This window comes from Pteropus vampyrus, unplaced genomic scaffold, assembly GCF_000151845.1.
Source record: "Pteropus vampyrus isolate Shadow unplaced genomic scaffold, Pvam_2.0 Scaffold6, whole genome shotgun sequence".
Taxonomy (NCBI): domain Eukaryota; kingdom Metazoa; phylum Chordata; class Mammalia; order Chiroptera; family Pteropodidae; genus Pteropus; species Pteropus vampyrus.
The window spans coordinates 15,090,650-15,105,432 of NW_011888787.1; the positions used below are offsets into that span (position 1 = coordinate 15,090,650).

The following is a 14,783-nucleotide window of genomic DNA, read 5'->3' on the forward strand; positions in this document are numbered from 1 at the left end:
CAAACCTTTTCTATTGTAAAATACTCATAAACATTGCTGCTTCAGAACAATGTTTCATTTAGAGAGGGATAATCCAGTAATCTGCCTGACCAGGTTTACAGAGAGATTCATTTTCTCCTGCTTGTTTGCAATAAATGTCTACCTTTTAAAATCATAATCAGAACATTTTCCTTTAAGAATTTTCCAAATTGTGTGCTGCTAAGACAGAAATCAATGCAAAATTGCCCTGAGATACCGTTAGATATCTGTCAAAATCATACAATTACTCTGAGTTCAGATATATCCCTTCTTATGATAATTAAATGTTTCTATGAGAACCAGATATATTTTGTGGACTCAATAGACAGAACTATTTAATGTGACTATAGCTGTGAATATATGGTGGGATTTTTCACATTGACCAAAGTTCTAGTAACTTTTTAGTGCCTGTGAAATGTAGCGGAAAAAAAGGAAAGGTGAGATGTAGTAAACGAAAGGCTAGTTTTTATTTAGTGGATCCTATTTTTATATCTTTTTTTCTCACACTGCAAATTCCTAAGACAAATATAACTTTACTAAAATACCTATTGTGCTTTGCAGCTGTGTGATGGAATCTTTCCTACTTATAGATTCACAAATACCATGTCTTAGCTTAGCTAACAAGGCTTTTTTCTTTTCTTAAATGAAGCAGAATAGTTAAGTGACAGCCCCTTAATTTGAGCATGAGTGCTCCATCCCAATTAATCATGAAGAATATCAAAGAAAAGAGAGTAAATTTCATTTTTTTCTGAAATAAAAAGTAGACAGCATGCTACGAGGTAAAAATGGTACAGCAGTATCTGCGAATCACACATTTTTGTTTATAACTGAGGTCAAATGTGAAAAAAGTATAATATAAAAAAACTAATACAAAATATATCAATATATTAAGTATATGGGACAGACACTAGACGATGCATGCATTGTTTACCTTAAAATTGCAAATGTTCGAAAGCCATCAATGTCACCATTCCCTTACTGACAACAATGTGCTATTCATGGCGATATAAAACCTTAAAGTCGTCTACAATTACCATCACTTTTATTAATATTTCTTCTGACTCTGTTGATAAAGAAAGTCACCATTTCTAGAACCAATTTTACTAATTGAGAAATGGAGGCCTATAGCAAGTTAATCTGTGCTACAACCTGTATTACTGGTTTAGTTCTACTGAGTTAATTATTACTTGAGCTAATTAGCCAAGAATATTACTCTAGGTGGGCTGAGATAAGCTGGGGAAATATATTTACTTAGAGATTTTAGCCACTTTACACAAAAATCATATATTTCTCACTCATGCTATATGAACAGCTCTGGTTGGGGGTGGGTGGGCAGGGGTCCACTAAGGGACTCCCGCTGACTTTGATGCAACTATCTCGAGATGCTGCCGTTCAACAAGTGGCTTCCAGGGCCTGACTCTGAGTACCTCAGACAATCGTCATTTCTACTCTCAGTCAGAAATCAGCTCATCATCTAACTTCAACCTAACTTTAGGGGATGCATTATAAGAAATTATTTCATAAGAACAGTGTTTTGAAGGTTCAGCATTAAAAGGTAATTCTGTCTAGGCTGGAAAAGGTGTGATATAGGCATGGTTACTTCAGAAGACTGATGTAATGTAGCAGAAAAAAAATGAAGTAATTAAGGAAGAAAAGAAAAAAAAATAATCTAAGAGTCCATACCCATGGAAGCAAGCTAAATAAACTAATTAACCAAGCTGACCTTAAAAGAATAAAGAAAAAAAAAAAAGAAAACTAAATATAACATTTTGAGTGCCTTAGTGTTTTTGAGAAGTTTTGACTTCATATGATGATTCGCTGGATAATATTGAATAAAGGCATGACATACCTATAGGGAACCCAAGGCAATTCTAACCATGGAATTTTAAACTGAGCAAAATTAAGATAGTATCCAGGAGATGCAATAATCTGGGAATCTGTTAAGGATTTGAAAATATAGAAGGAGACATATGTTAAAAAAATGAAATATAATTTGGACAATTCAATGGATGTTCAAAGAGCAGAAATGACCTGTAATGACCCTTAGAGTCTGAGAGAAAAAGAGGGAGAGTACTGAATAAAGAGAACACAGGAGAAAGAATGGTATGGAGGAAAGAGCATTCTGATTCTTATCTTTTAAAATTTGATAAGCTGCATCTATATATAAATGGTGCAAAATATTTTTTCTATTTTACTTTTTACCACAATAGTGAAAATAGCAATAATTTAAATTGATTGCAAAGCTCTATAACAAGTACTTAACATGCATTATAATTTTATATTCACAGCATATTATGATCCAGTTCATTATGACAAATTATGGCTTGCATATGGCAAGTAACTTACCGAAATCAATCAGCTCATAAACTGGATTTGATCCAGCAGTATCTGAAATCACACTCTCAATGAAAGCTTTTCTTCAAATCTCTATACTTTTCTATTTTTCTTTTATCTCCTTCCTTTTTTGCCAACTTTTTTCCATTTATATATGCTACATTCTACAGCCCCAAACTCCCCTCCCCCCACAAAAAAAATCCAGGATATATTGTAAAGATAAAATTTGAGGGGGATAACTTGATTAATTACGAAGTAAAATGTTCAGGTCCTAAATTTTAGTAACTCAAATCCTATTGTCAAGCTTTACTAGGGAAATAAAACAAAGAATGAATGGAGGACACAAAGCCTTCCACATTTAATTTAGATGTCAAATGGTGTCTTCACAATGACTAAATAAGCTGAAAAATAAAAGGGGCAACTTATCAGTTAAGTAGAAATGGCTGAGGCTGCACAATCCCTACTATTATCAATTCTGGGAAATAAAAAAAAATAATAGATCATCTTAAGGCTATAATTGTAGAGAAATTACTTAGTACTTATTCTTTTTTCTGGACTTACCCAGGCTTTCACATTTTCAGACATTTGACTGTATTTTAACGTTCCATCTTATAAATTAAGTTCTATGGAATAATATTTTATTTCATTCTGTTGTGTATTATTATAAAATATATTATTACTTACAGTATTTCAACTGCCTGATCAATTTCTCCTTTAAGTCTCCTGGATATTACTTTACAATTACTAAAAAGTCCTTTATAGACTTAGTTGAAATCCTTCCTCCACTCCCCAAATCCTAACTTACGCTTTCCCTTTCCTCACTTCTTGAACCTCAAAATCTATAATAACCTTGACAAGTATTATGGCATATGCGATAGACAAAATCCGATGAAGATGGTAGAAACATTGCTGTCTGTGCACTTCATAATACATGGAGTACAGCAAGATGCGTGGAAAATCCAAAGAGGAATAGCAATTTTACAAGCAAGTTACGATTTTTATTGACCTCCATCCTGAGTCCAATATCTTTGTTCTAAAGAGTGGAACTGGCCCTTATAAAAGAAAATCTCTCCATGTTAGGAATCCCAGCTGCCTTGTTTTCCCCAACTAAGTTATGTGTAGAACATAAAGAGAAGTCTTAGATCTGCTGGGATATAGGGTTGTTAAGGTGACTGTTAAAGAAAGTGAGCCTGAGACTATCAGAGATCAATAAGAAAAGGAAGGCACTAGGGGCTAAAGTTAGAAATATTAAATCTTTGGACAAGACCTTTTTCTCTAAAGCTTAGAGATCTAATTGATTTTCTAGGTTTTATCTCTCAGCAATGATTACCGAACACACAGACATCTCTTTTCAGATAATACACTTGTTATTTCTCTCTCTCTCTCTCTCTTCTTTTTTTTTTTTTTTTTGGCATTTCCTCAAGACAGACATGAGATGAGTAAAAATTCACAAGCAGGAAAGAGGTACCACTTTTGGTGGTCATATTCCATACCTCCCATTATCTCATAATTGGTTCTAAAATTTCTCTTATTTGCTTATTTCTTTTCCATTACTCCCCTCTTCAAGAAGATAAATGCTCCAAGCTTCAAACTAAAACCTCTTCACACTACACATAGACAACTCAACTATGTAAATAATAATAAACTGAAATGGAAAATATCCTAACACTGTTGTAAACGTGTATTTCTCACTCTATGCAGTGCTCCTATGTCGAGAGGAGGAAAAAGAAGAGAGGGAATGGGGAGAAGGCATACCTACCTGCCTCTTAAAAATCCCTGACTAAAAGTGACACATAAATTCCATTGGTAAGAACTCAGCACTTGGCCATACCTAGATATAAGGGGGACTGGGAATTATAATCCCTGACTGGGCAGCTGCATTTCACCAACAACTTGTAGTGTAGAGTCTCTAGTATAGATTCTATACCATGAGTAGGAAAATAGAGATTCTGGTGGATAGTTGGTTATCTACAATATTATGAAAATATTAACAACAATATAATATGATAAATGTACAATTAAATCTATGATGTTATGCTACTGTTTGACTGATTTATTTTTCTTGGTTGCTTAAACCAAAGGCTTATTTATTGTATGCTTATCATGTGACTAGCTACTATTTCAGATATTGGATATACAGTAATGAATAAAATAGGCAAAAATCACATCTTCGTGAAGCTTATTATCTTAGTAAAGGCAGCTCTGAAACTAAGCCAAATCTGTACTGAATTCATTAAAGAGGTAAGTGCCATAAAGAAAAATAAAGTGTGTGTGGTAGGGGTAAGGATAGAAAATGTGGGAAGTGACTTCAATAGGACGGTCAGGTAGGACTATTGAAAAGGAGCTATTTGAATAGACCTAATTGCTTCTCGGTCCTCTGGCTAAGATCAAGTCTTGAATAGATCTAAAGATAATTAAGAAGTGAGCCATGTGCTATTCAGGAAAGAGCATTTCAAGTAATGTAGGAAATATAGGTGGTATGTACAAGAAGCAACGAGGTCTTGTATAGCTAAAGGAGAGTTTTAGGAGATAACCTAAAGAAATGAGTGAAACTCGGAGTTCTGACAAATTATGATTTTCAGTGGAGTTACTGTTGATTCATTCTTATGTAGAGTAACAGGGAGTTTCCCAACATTAGCTTACTACCATAAAATTGGCAAATTTTCACAAGGCAGAAACTATGGAACGGTCATTTTCTATGATGCCATAATCTGGATCAAGAAAGAGAACAGATTTTCCAGGAAGAGATACAAGAAGAAATCACTGTCTGTGAAACTTAGTGGATTCCAATCTAAAAACTTCATGCTTAAAGAATTCAATTAACTATTTAACTTACCGAATTCTATCTTCTCTTCCTAAATATGACATATTTCTCTAGTTTCCTATATATCTCTAATTAATGGAACTTTAAGCCAGCAATGCTCATGTGGAAAATACTGTGGATATTAAATCACAAACAAGGGTACTCATGATGAGTAAACATATTTTTAAAAAAGGGACTGGGAAGAGTATGTAATAATAATAGTATTATTATAGCTAGTATTTACATAATGCTTTCTATGTGTTAGGTGCTTTTCTATTGGGAAGATGATGATGATGATGATGATGATGATGATTGCTAGTATTTGCATAATGTTTTCTTATTAAGCACTTTTCTTAGCACTTTATATCTATTTTATAATCTTCATAATAATAATTCCACAAAGCAGTTATAAGTGTGGTTATAACTGCATTTTACAGATAAAGAAACTCAGTCACAAAGAGGTTCAGTAACCTGCCTAAGACTGCAGAGCTAGTAAGAAATCGGAATTGGACACATGCAGTCTTGTCTGCTTTTGTCCTGCTTTTAACTACCATGCTATGTTGTCTTTGATAAATCCTTGTTCTCGGTTTTTTTTTATTATTTCATTTATTGCCCATTTTTTTATGTTATTCTTTGACTCATTTTTTTTCTATTTGTTGATTAAAGCAAAAATTTCCTTGAAAGAGTTCTAGCATTTTTGTAATTCATTGCAACAGATGGGTCCATTGATCATGATTCATTAACTTCATTCACTCATTCAATTAAAAAAAACTGAATATTCAATTTGTGGCAGAAATTACACCAGGTACTAGGTTTTGTCAGTCAAAAGAGTGAAAAGGGGTATTAGGCATCCAAACTTGATTAGAATTTATTTTGATAAGGTGGTAAAAATCTGCACTAGATCCTATGGGAGCAAAGAGAGGAGGGACAGGAACAAATTATTCCAATCCCACTCTTAGAACGGGGTAGGAGTCAGCCATTTGGTGAAAGAGGAAATGTGAATTATAGCCAGAGACAATCATATGAGCAAAGATATGGAAGCATAAATGAGTACGATAGTTTGGAGAAGTCCCAAGTTGTTCAACTCTATTCATATTTCAAAACCATCGAGCACCCATCACATGCCATACATTGTGCTAAATATTGGGGATTCAAAGAAGAATAAGACAGTCCTCGTTTTCAAAAAATTTATAATCAAGTCATGGGTAACTCTTTGAAGGGAAATGGTATCTTTTGCCATAAATTGCTTAAGACCTTTTCAATTATCTCTGTTTAACTCTAGCTTCTCAAGAATAGCAAAAATCAGTACTTAGGGATGTAGTCCTTGTTTGAAGGACATTCCCATTTCCACTCATTGGTCTTCCTATCACAAAAAGGAGAGAGACTTAACTTGCAGGGCCCTGTAACCCTGGCTGTGGGGCTTTGATCTCATCCTAATGGCATAGGGAGACTTTGAAGAACTTAAATCTGGGACTGACAGATGGAAATGTCCCATGCTTTATGTTTTTTAATGTGCTGCTTCTTTAGCTATAATGTCTCTTTTAAAAAAGAATGTAAATTCTGCAAAATGAATATCAGTATCATAAAACAGTAAACTTCATATAGCAATTTACTATAAAACAGAAGCTTGGATATAAAATGATGAGAGAAAGATAAAGTAGGCATATAAGTTACCCTTAACATCTGTGATGAATAAATTTAAAATACTGGAATTTCAGATGCTGAGAATAATGGTTGTGTTTGCTAGTCAGAATCTGCTTTGGTCCATTTGAGAAAAGCATGTCAGTCATTCTTAATGGACTCTGCAAAACTCTAACCATGTCTTTGCCAAGACCCTCATATAATAGTTACATGATAAGCCCCGCTGTGCTTCACAGTAAATCAGGGAGTTTCACAGCTAAGTTACACGATAAGCCCTGCTATATTGAACAGTAAATCATGGAATTCCTCAATAAAGTCACACACTAAAACTCCCTAGCTTACTTATTTATTTTTTCTTTATGGTATTATGTCCCAGCGGTGCATCAAGGTCAGCAATATGGCTTTAGCTCACCTGCTTCCCTTTATCCCTTCAGTCTACAAATTTCTGGAGAATGCTTCAAGTCCCTCCCAGCACACCTAGACAAGGCTGAATATTAAACTTGACAGAAACCCCCAAAATCTCAGAACTGAAATCCACATTGATGGATTGGTGAGGGTGGGAATGGGGAGTGCAGAAAAGGTGTGTGAAGTGAGAATTCCATTAGAAAAAGCAAAAACTATGAAGTCTAATATACCATTCGTTCATGAGAAATCAATAGAATATAGGTAATAGTAGCATCAGTAAACATTCTCTAATGATATTTTAATGATTACAGACTATTATATCAAGATGAAATTGTATTTCCCTAAAGATATTGCAAATATTATTTAATGCATACCTGCAGCTACCCAGTACTTTATATACCCAGTACATTATCCAAGTATGACGGTACTAATGGAGCCTGGGAGAAAGAGTAATCATAGTCTGTCCACCCCTCAAGACACAGAGTGATCATAGAAGTAATAAACTATACTGCTCAGTAACAGGGAACATGAGCACCAACAGGGATCTACGGGTTAGTAAGGCCTTTTATCACAAGAGTCTGTACACCTTGGGAGAGATTTCATTCTGTTTAGTTATACATAATTCACATGCACAATATGGTAGCCTAAAATAAATACAGCATATTGAGATATGAAAATGGCAAACTAGTGTACACTCAAATCTTGCTAAGTCTCAAATACAATTATCAATTTAAAAAAATTAGATATTAAATCTAGCTTCTCAGAAAAGATCTGCAAGCAGAGTAATGCACTCACTGCTCATATTACTAAAACTTCATTATGCTACAAAATAGCCTATAGTACATTTGTAAGTATACTATTATTATAAATAATTAAACCCAAACAGTGCTGGTCAAAATAAATAACCAAAGTACATTTTGTACTTTAATAATCTTGTTTTGACTGAGGGTTTTGGGTTTTTTTGGGGGGCGGGGGGGGGAAGGGTTTGGTTTGTTTGATTCTTATTAAGTGCTAATTCTCTCAATTTGGTAACCCACATTTTTTCTCTCATTTGTCAGTTAAGTTTAAGAGACATATTGTGTAGACAAATGATCTTATGTAAAATACTGTTAGTGTTAGCAGTAAAAGAAAAAAACAATAGGAATTACAAGTTTGACAAAATTTTAAGCACATTTTAGCTAGTGAGTGTCTGTGTGTTTTTTCTCCCTATTATTTATCAATATGCTTCAAAAACTCAATTTATGTGAAGGTCTTAAGACTTATATCTAAGCTTTAGAAAAGTATATATTGCATTTTTCTTCCAGGAAAAAAAAATTATGTAATTAATTTCAATGACCCATGTATAGAAACAGTGATTAGGAGATGTGTAACAGGACAAAAATTCAGCATTAATAGTACAACTCTCTGATTTTCTAGATGGATGGATGGATGAATAGATGAATGGATGGATGGACAGAAGGACAGGCAGGCAGATAGACACATAGGTGCTCATAATTTATAAAAACAAAAGTAATTCACAAAGAAGAAACAAGTACCATTTGTCGGGCATTTAACAGGTCAAGATCTGAGCTACATGTATTTAATATATAATCTTTAATCTTCATAAGTACACATCAGTCACATTTTTTCACACGGTCAAGCTGAGGGTCAGGCAAATTAAGTAATTTTTCTAAGCTCACAAGATTCTCAAAAATCAGAGCCGGGGTTTAAATTTAGATTTATCTCGGTATAAACTGTCTTTCCCCTACACTATACTTTGCATCAGATGTGAGAAAGTGATCCCATGGCCTCTCTCTGAACATGTCAGATCTCTAAAAGATGGCCCAAGTCCTGTCTGGTCCCAGAGACTAGAGACAAGTTCATTCGCTTTACTTTATGTGATTGGCTGGTTGCCTCAAACTATGTCAAAAAAGAGAGTGCAATAGTTACTTGGTACTATTAATTAATAGTTTTCCTCCAAACATGAGGAAAACAAACAAGCTACAAAACAAAACAAAACACAAACACACAAAAAAATAAAAAAGCAACAAATCTTATGAAATTTTCTAATTTGAAGACTTTCTAAAGTATCCTTTTAAATATTTTTCTTTCTTTTTGGAACGTGTTTAGAGTATTTAGCTTATCTGTATTCAGTTTCAGATTGTTTTCTTAATCATGTGGCTTAGGGTGGACATTATAGGAGGAAAGGCGAAATATGTAGAAATTGTTTCTTTAGTAACACGAATTTCTTTGTACTGAGTTGTTTACTCATCTACATTCATAGCAGATTTTTTCTTGCATGCACCACTAGTTCAAACATAGCCATTATCAAGACACTCCTGGGACTGTCCTAACATTCAATTGGTTGTTTTTTCAGGCTCTTAGCCATCTCTAGTATTTGGAAGAGAAGGCTAGTAGATGTCTTTCTTATTTTAAATCTAATTCTTTTCCTCATTGCAACCTCATAAGCTTAGTAAAAGTCTCACAGACTCTGAGGATGTCTGGCTACCAGGGAGTCATTGCACCACTTCCAAATCTCAGCAATGTAACCAGAATCCCTTCTACCTTCACCATTTTTAACATGAGGTGAAGGGAGGACATAATCTTTGGTCTTCCCAACTTTAAGAATGAGGTCCTAGGAGCAGCATTGGATGGTCTGTGCTTCAAAATAAGCCATGTCTCAAAGGGTAGTTTCTTTCATTAAGTAAATTGAAGAATTTTCTATGATGCCAAGTGGTAGGTCCTTTTATTAAAGAAAGTGGACCTGATGCTATCAGGGGAAGGAATAGAGAAGTCTGGGAGATGTCAGAGCACTCTTGCAAAGAATCTGAGACTTGGTGCAGAAGGCAGAAAGTGAAACTTGTGGGTGTACAGTGTAGTTGACAAGAACAGTGCTGACAAGTAGGTTTTTGACACTGTATGTGGACAATGCTGAATGCCTAGGGACAATCAGGTTTTCTGGTAGATATTCATTCTCCAAAATACTTTTAGAAGTATATTAGCTAGAAAGTTTAAATGTTAAAATTTCCCTTCTGAGCCTAAGTCCTTGCATATAATTGCCATATTATTGAACCAGAAATACTAGCTTTGTTATATCACATTCCTGCCTTAAAAAGTCTCTAATGTTACCTGTTTACTTAATGAGGTAAAGTGCACATGCTTCAGTCTGACATTCAAGGCATTTCGCTCTCAGGCCTTACTCTACTCGCACAGCTTTATACTCTACCTGGCCCTGCCCCAGTTCATCCACTGTACTCAGATTCATCTACTCACTGCCCATTAAAAATACCCAAATGTCGTCATATCCATGCCTTTGCTTTGCCATTTTCCTCTCTTATTCCGTTTTTCTTCCTCCTCTTTGCTTCTTTCAAAGGTGCAAAGACACCATAATGCTTTGTTTGAACTCATCATCCCTGCAGTAATTTCTTCCATGCTGAGCTCTTGTGGTATTTAATGTCTGGGACCTTCAATTTGTCCTTGACACTTGCTGCCATTTATTATTTATCTTTAATGGTCATTTTCTTTTCTAAAATTTTTATAAGCACTTTTCTAATCACAACTATTACTTATTCTTTTTCTTTGTTTTTGTTTATTCTATCTCTTCCAACATCTAAAATAATGTTTTGCATTCAATGGATGCTCAACGAATCTTCATGATTTGAAAATTCAGGCTAAAAAAAAGAATACTAAGAAAGGAAGTTAATTTAAACATATTTAATCATTATTAAGTTCAGTTTTCACAACCATTTTATCATGTAATTTTCAAAATAGCCCTGAAAAGTGTGTAATATTATCTCAAGTTTACATGTAAGAAAAGAGAAGTTCAGAAAGATGGAAAGACATAATGTTTACACAATCCAAAGGAGGCTGTATCTGTCTCGTTTACCTCTAGATTTCAAATGCCCAACACATTCCCTCCCACATAAATAATTCCTTTGCAATTAGTTCGCAATAACCAATATTTAATAAACTAATGATTTATGCTGGAGTTATGTTTGCCTCTAGATCCCAAGTTCTGTATTTATGATAACAAAAAGTTTATGAATTTGGTAAACTCTGACATATCTGTCACGCAGAAGTAGCTTAAAGCTGGTTTGCTCCTCATGAAACTTGAAAGAAGTGTTAACTCTAAAGAGCAGGAAGGTACCTCCTGTCCCAACAGGGGATGTAAAGCAAATATAGGCAGCTTCATTAACAACCTGGGTCAGTTTTCCAAAACTTGATCCCAAGAACTTTCACAAGGATATCATTAGTCGTTTTATTTCCTCTTTTCTTCCATTCTTTGTTGTGTGCATGTGGTCGCGGTGTTCTGCAATCAGGTATGTTTGGGAAATGTTGATTTAAACAGTGTCTCTTTACTGTGACTTTAAATTTGCTAAGATACAATGTGACTTTCCAGGGATGGGTATAATAAGCTGCATTTCTCAACAGAATTTAGCCACTGACCTCTTTTTCTCATAGCACCAAGACTAGAAGTTCACAAAACAGGCCTTGGGACACACTTTTATGAGTATCTATAGGTATGAGATACTTCTCATGGGTTCCTAATGGAAGTATATGTATGTTGTGATAAATTTCTAAATTAAGAATGCTGTTAAGAATGAATTACTTCCATATGTGTTTAGTATACTGGAGGGATTGTACAGTATGATGATGGGTCTAATGCATGATGTTCTTACTCTTGTGTCTTGGAGCTTAAAATTTTGTGCTCTGTTATCAAATTCTCTTCCATTCATTTAGGAATTTGTGAGTAAGAAAGCTCAGATGTATGTTTACTGTGTGCAGTGAATATTTATTGTGTTTTTCTAACCATAGCCCTATCATACTCCCCTCCACCACCCCCGCCCCACTCCCAGTCTTCCCTCTAATAAAAGCATCCGCTTTCTTTGGGGAACTGCCTTTCCTCATCCCTGTGTGACTTCAGTGGCCTGCCAAATAAATGACCATGAGGCTGGGAAATGACACGGGTCTGGTAAATCACAGTTTACATTCACCTTGCCAGGGATTAGTCTAGTGGAGGCCATATAGTCCAAGCCAGGCCAGAGTTCTTCCCAAAGCTCTTTTAATTTGGACCTGGAGGAGAAGAGATCTCCCATGTTATGTTCTAGAAGCCAGAATGATGCGTCTCTGGAGCTACCTAGTGATCACATTCTCCATATAGGGGAAAAAAAAAAAAAAATGCTACCATGGGAAAGACTATAGCTGTTCAGAGACAAGAAGGGAGGAGAGGAAAGAAGAGACAAACAGGAGACAGCAAGAATGAGAGAGAGGGAAACAAGAGAGAGAGAGAGAGAGAGACAGAGACAGAGAGAGAGAGAGATTGAAGGGAGACAACAGTTTCCAAATGCCTGCTTTTGGTCATGTCTGAAGCATGAATCACCTTGGACTTCTCAATTACATGACTCAATCCTTTTTTTCTGTTTAACTAATTTAGGTTTCTTGCACTAACAACAAAACAAAGCTGGTCACCACAAGGTCAGGGTGGTTTTAGACAGTATTCCAGGGCAAATACATTCTCTTATCTAATTTAATAAGTATGTGGATGCTGAGGTTCAGGGCAAATGACAAGATACTAAGTTTTTAGATTTATAAAATATTACTATTAGAACAAGACTTTGAGGAAAAAAAAAAAATCCAACTCCCTGATTTTGCAGGTGAAAAAACTGAGGTATAGAAAGCTGAAGTGACTTGCCTAAAAATGTAACTGAAGTAGCACAACTTAAAATTAACTTAAGTAGCGCACCAGGACTAAACTGAAGTCCATGTTCCTTGCCATTATAACATATTTTCCAATTTTGTCCTCATTTTGTATTTTTCCATGAAGAAAGTAAGTAGGATATGGAACTGTGTATTGGGAGGCAGTTTATGCTGGTAGAGAGATATTGGACTTAGACTCGGCCGTCTGAGTTTCAGTCCCAGGTCTGTCATTTCCTTAGGCAACTTACTTAACCTCACTGAACCTGAGTTCTCTTTCACAGAAAATGAGGCTAATAACAAATACCTTGCATACTTCAAATGATGATTTCTGTAAAGCCACTTTGCAAACTCTACAGCATGATTCTAAAGATACTCTAAAAATTATTCTCCATCATCGTATAAGTGCTTTATTTTCCTATTTTGTAAAATGAAGATTTTGTAACTCATTTCAGGGGCAGTTACCCCTTTATCCATATAGGGTAATGACCTTATATTTTGCAGTAACTGTTTCATGTTACTCTCGCACTGGGAAATACAGCTAATCTAATAGCTACAGGGCATGTTGAATTCTAGATGTGCATTTCAGTATGGTACTATAAACACATGCTACAATTAATAAGACCTATCCAATTTTTCTGATCCATATTCCTGAGGGCAGGGTCAGTTGACAGAATTCTGTTTTTTCAGCAACCTTTGCACACTGATCGAGGCTTGATTTTTCGAAATAAAAAAATCGTTTTTATTGAATACTTTTCCACTATAAAATCAGCATAATTCTCCTTTTAAGATTATCAGAGGGAGGATGGGTGCAAGCTGCCAACCTGAAGCCCCCTGAAAAACTTCCATTCATATATCTCAAATGATATAATTTGCATATGTGTATGTGGAGAAGAAGCAAATTTAATTATAGTTCCCAAAATCGGTTGCCTTTTCTACAATAGCTCATTCTCCTCTATACCAATAACACCAGAATTGACCTTGTGACTTCCTTTGACCAATGAAATCTGAGCATAAGGGACACGTGACACTTTTAAGTAGAAGCTTTAAAAACTATCAAATGATTCTGCCCTCTTTCTTTTTCCCTCCCAGCCATGATACAAACAACATCTTAGATTGGGGGGCGGGGGAGTGGGGGGTTTCCCTTCAGCCTGAGTTTCAGAATGGAGAGACAAAGCCAACGCTCAATTAGAATTTGACATAACCGAGAAATACACCTTCGTTAACGTGAGCCTTTATATTCTGAGGTTTTTGTTACTGAAACATAACTTGGCCTAAGCTCAATAACACTGACACAATGTGTCATATATTAAAACACTGAGCAACCATATATCAATGATATTTCTTTTTTAGTACAGACAGAGAAGTATAAGAAAGAAATCTAACCAAGAGGAAAGTAAAAGAACATGCACTAAAGCCTATGGCCATGCCACCCTGAACACACCCGATCCCGTCTGATCTCGGAAGCTAAGCAGGGTCAGATCTGGTTAGTACTTGGATGGGAGACCACCTAGGAAGACCAGGTGCTGTAGGCATAAAAATGAAATAAAAAAGTTAAAAACATGCACTAAGGAAACTACATGTTTGTTAATTATTTGTTGATCCTTTTCATTCCTCAGTTGATTTTTAAATACATAAAGTTCAAAGACTTAATGATGATCCTAGATATTTTACAGCTTCCAGTCATGGAATAAAGGTATCCAAACATTGCTAAATTGGGAACAAGAATACCAATCCATAGATATTCTTTAAAGTTAAAAATAAATCACAATCACACAGTGACATTATTGGTTTTTATTGTATTTTACCAGAAAGAGTAACTGAAATTGCCTTTTGAATTCTCCCATCATAAATTCCTTCACTGGGCCATCTTTCCTCTCTCTTTGCAGGTAGATTTGTGCAATTTCAC

General features: G+C 35.1%; 1 non-coding gene across 1 annotated transcript; it reads left to right on the forward strand.

The window, feature by feature from the left end:
- Positions 1 to 14,290: 14,290 nt before the first annotated feature.
- LOC111745599 lies at positions 14,291 to 14,409 on the forward strand. Its single transcript, XR_002782729.1, has one exon. It is a non-coding gene; the product is annotated as a 5S ribosomal RNA (ribosomal RNA).
- The last annotated feature ends 374 nt before the right edge of the window (positions 14,410 to 14,783 follow it).